Source organism: Thunnus maccoyii, chromosome 21 (genome assembly GCF_910596095.1).
Source record: "Thunnus maccoyii chromosome 21, fThuMac1.1, whole genome shotgun sequence".
NCBI classification, from domain to species: Eukaryota; Metazoa; Chordata; class Actinopteri; order Scombriformes; family Scombridae; genus Thunnus; species Thunnus maccoyii.
Genome location: NC_056553.1, coordinates 20,695,902 through 20,700,425, shown reverse-complemented (window position 1 = coordinate 20,700,425; position 4,524 = coordinate 20,695,902). Strand labels below are relative to the sequence as shown.

General features: G+C 39.1%; 1 long non-coding RNA gene across 1 annotated transcript; it reads right to left on the bottom strand.

Annotated features, from left to right (window-relative positions):
* Positions 1–3,486: 3,486 nt before the first annotated feature.
* LOC121887707 lies at positions 3,487–3,952 on the bottom strand. Its single transcript, XR_006093022.1, has 3 exons — positions 3,887–3,952; positions 3,675–3,728; positions 3,487–3,561 (listed from the first exon to the last, which is right to left on the bottom strand). It is a non-coding gene; the product is annotated as an uncharacterized LOC121887707 (long non-coding RNA).
* Positions 3,953–4,524: the final 572 nt, after the last annotated feature.

Below are 4,524 nucleotides of genomic sequence, written 5' to 3'. Positions count from 1 at the left end.
ATACTGGAGAGTCGTTCTTAATGTTATCTTAACGTGCATGACTCAACCCTTTGACAACCATCAACATTCATCCCACTTTTACTCTGGCTAATTGGTTTGGCAAGCTTATTCTGCCATTTAGTTGTCTCTGGCTGAAAGCTGCAGAGTGTACCTGTAGTGCTCAGTGCTTTCACCGCCAAACTGGAAAACTAGTCAGTGGATGTCATAGCATCATGATCTGTAGATCTTAACTCACATGGACAGAAACCTGCAGGCCATGAGCTATCAGAGCTAGCTTCATTTTGCAGGGTATTGCATCATGATCAGTGATAGCACGAATCATGACAGGCAGCCAGAGGGGCACTTAGCTCCTGAATTCTCAGCGTCAAGTCATTTTTTTTCTTTATCGCGATAAGGCTCAAGCCCAGATGGATGGATGGTGGCTGCCATGACCTTAAAAACAAATTCATGTCTACTTTTGTCACATCACCATCAGTGAAACAAATTTTTTTCTTCAATTTTAGTATACCTCCTAAATATAGGAAGTTTCTGTGCTGTTTCACTTGGTAGTCTTATGCTGTTTTTCCACACGTCAGGTTTCCATGTTGAGTCGTGCTGGGCCACGCACATGCTTAGAGAGAAAGCATTGATTTTAGTCTGTCTGTGTTTAGCTCTCAGAAATTTTGCAGTGTCTAAGTGAATCTCTGTGGTTTGGAGTTTAGTTTTGCAACTACTTTCCTGTTCATCCTTCCAGAAGTCAGCCTTAATTTACTGTTTACTGAGCCATATGGGAGTTGCTACTGATTGAGTTACTACCCCCCCCCCCAAAAAAAAAAAAATTCCACTGGCAAAACAGTAGGAAGCTTTTATTGTGAAGCAGCTATAGGAAACGTCACCAAATTACCTGGTTATCAGTGCTAGTGTTGAAAGAAAATTGGTCTACATAGCAAAATATGGACATATTTGGTGCTATTTTGGTCAGTGGACCAGTTTTAAATATTGTAGGGAGGAAATATAAAATGTAAAAACAAATGCAACTTCATTGTTTAACTAAAGTGACATAAATTGCTGAATTAGTAGTATGTATGTTTCAGTAAAATAACATCCTGTAGAATGCCACTACAGTTACAGCTTACTAATTTTTTGCAAGGCTTTGCAACCACTGAAAATGTTAACAAATACAGTAGATGCAATGACATACATTTGGAGTTGCACAAAAATATACAATTATACATATTCACTCACATGTGCAGCCTGAGTTTTTTGACTTTTCAACTAAAGCCTGGTCCAATTAAGAAAGTCTGTATGTGAGGCATGCAGATTCGATTGTGGCTTGGGGGCCTCTAATGCTGCAGGACACGCGGGAGGTGGGGGCGTCTCACCCTGGCCCAACTCCAATTACACTGCTTCTAAACTTCTGACTGTAAAATTTCCATATTCCTCCCACAGGCCCAATGAAGAGTGCAAAGCAATATTTTTGGCAGGAGTAAAAGAACAAACACAAGGGAATCTCCCTTTAAGAAAACCTGAGGGGGCAAAGCAGTAAATTTCAGCTACTTTTACGGTGGTGTTTTCAAGATCTGAGGAAATTGAATACAGCACTGATATAGCCTGGACGCTTATTAAGCCCAGCCTTTTGTAACAGGAGAGAGGCTTGTTCTACAGCAGGTAGACTTGCCAAGAAAGGGTGATTTCACTGAAGCGGTAACACCAGACCAAGAAGTGGTGAGACAAGAAGATTACTCATTACCTGAAACATGATGTGGACAGGAGTGTGGCTGTGTTCCACATCTTTCCAACCATGTTTTTTTTTTTGCCCTGGCTGTAAATGTTTATGAATCCTCTAATTTGACAATTCTTTGTGTAATTCACGGTTGATTTCTGCTCAAAGCTAACAATGACGTTACTGCTGTCATGAACTGGAAATGTTTACGTTTGAAAACATTAACTGGGAACGCTCAAGTGAATGTAACAAAGCGTTCTTGTCCTTTACAACCGTTAAACGTTTTACTGTTCAATAAAGAGTAATTGGGGTGAGGCAAAGCTGGTGTTGTTTACCTGTCAAAGTGACATGAGTAATACAGAAAACACCTTTCTGTGTATTTTACCAACCTGCCAAAGTCAACAGTCCCCGTCATTAGTGATGACTTCAAGATTCGACAGCCTTCCAAGATTCAGTTGGGAGAGTGATGTAATTCCTGGATTTTGCTAATATGGTTATGAAAATACATTTGGATATCTGAGGAACTAAATTTGCTTCCTGGAATGATTGCATATTACATTACTGGACTGTACCAGCTATTCCTAAATTCTGACATATGTGTTTTAGAGTTAAAAGTATTCATGCAGTTTAGAATGAGTGGGAAATGATTACTCAACCTAACTGTTGCTATTTAGTCCGACATCAATAGCATAACATTTTGTAATTTGTATACTATGTTAGGTCACATAAGTTGACCATATTTCATAGTACTTTTTCACTCATCAATCTGAACGGGTCATATGAGGAAGCCAATGTTAGTTTTGTCAGTTAGCTCAGTTAGCTATACAGCAGTTACAAATGGCAGTTATTGGGTGTAAATATTAAATAACAACTAATCTTTACTTAAGTTTGTGTGGTGCAAGGTGTTTTAATTTAGTGATGCGTAAATACATTTAGTAAACACTTAGGTTATAATTAGGTTAGGACTTAAAAACAGCAGGTGCAATCAGCTCCTGATCATGAGCTCTGGAATGGATTTTGATTTAATACAAACCCTTTTCTGTTTCTACATATATTAATAACAGTGAATTGATGCTGTGGGACTGCACCTGAGTAAATCCACTTTCTCATAGGCTTTACAAAACACTAAGATGGTTTTTAATGTGCCAACTCTTTGCTTAGCGTTTTTGGTGGTGAAGGAGGTGACGTGATGACAATGAGCTCAGGAGACGGGGTTGAAGACGTGGAAGATTATGGTTGGCACCACTCGTCTCTGGCCTGGAGGCTTTCTGGGAGGCAGCTGGGAGCTCGGCTCAGGTGGAATGAGGTCATAGCAGTCATGTGAGACCGGAGTAGGTGGGAATAGAGACACAGAGCAGCTCCATGGGCTATTGTCCCATGGCTGCTTGTCTTTGCGGATATGCATGTGCGCACATGGTGGCATGTCTGCTACAGACATTAAGGAAATTAATGACAGAAAGATTCACAAGTCAAAATTACAGTTATATACTCAAATCTCAGTTTGGTTAAGTTGGTTGATTATATTTGGGGCAAATGAGCCTTTAATCAGTCACCCTCTGTCTATCTCCTCAAACTGTTTTAACATCAATTCCGCAGAGCTGTCGGGTAGAATAAGCAGACCATTTGTCATAAATTTCTGGTAGTTTTTACTTAACTCCTTAACCCTTGGCTGTAGATTTTTTTAGTGTTTCTAGATTTTTAATCTCCTGACCTTTACTGTCCTCCTGCCTTAGAGCTTTAGAGTTGTTGGACCCCATCGGACTGTTTTTTACTTACAGATCAGCAGCGTAGGTTGTTGTAGGTAGTCAAAAACAAACATGTAACAGGTGCAACAGATCAAATGTTGGTGTCCTCGAGTCCTATGGAAGTAATGGATTAAAGCAGCATCAATTACACAGCATCACACAAACATATAAAATGCATTCAATGCAACTGGAGAGCAACCTTCACTGCAATACTTTTACCCCCTTACTTTTTGTCCCTTTATGGTTTGGACTCAACTCTGTCTCCCTGAATCAGGGTTTGTCTGGAACTCATTAAGAACAGTGTCAAAACAATCTATTTTACCGCTCATCAATTCACGCTATCACTGACGATCAATCAAATTATTTTCTTGCTCGATTTCATCAGATGGAGCACAGGGTGAATTAAAAGGCAATGAAAACATTATTCCTTTCTACTCACCCAGTGTTGTGCCTCTAGCTGTATTGAAATCCTGTTCGTGACACCATTTGATGCAGAAGAAATGACACTCTGGTCAAGTCTCTGGTGTCTTAGGAGAATGCATTTATTCTGGATCCAGGAAGCAAAGTGTACACTTGAATAGAATATACAGAATGCTTAGAGTTCCTTCACACTTTATACAGACACAAAACAACCAACCCATCATATAACCAGACAATAATCTCCCACCTCGGAGACAGTCTGACCGTATACATTAATAAAGAGGATCCTCTGCAAGGACGCATCTTATCTTTATGGCAAGAGTGTTGGAGTCTAGCAGATGCAACTCTAATGACCCTGAACCACAACAGATACAAAGTCTCCCAGTTAACAGTGTTCAGTATCTCATTAAATTTCCATTACAGTAAGTAAATTTCTCCATTTGGTAAATAAAGTAACTTTTGAATGATTACCTACAGTATCTCAGCTAATTTTAAGGATGACTATGTGGAAGATACAAAAAATCCATTGAAAAATCTAAACAAATTTGCTTGGAAAACTAGTTGGTAGTAATGTTAAGTATGCATGCAAGTATAACATATACAGTATTTTATCTATTTTATTTGTAAGGGATCACGTACAATATTAAACAAACATTA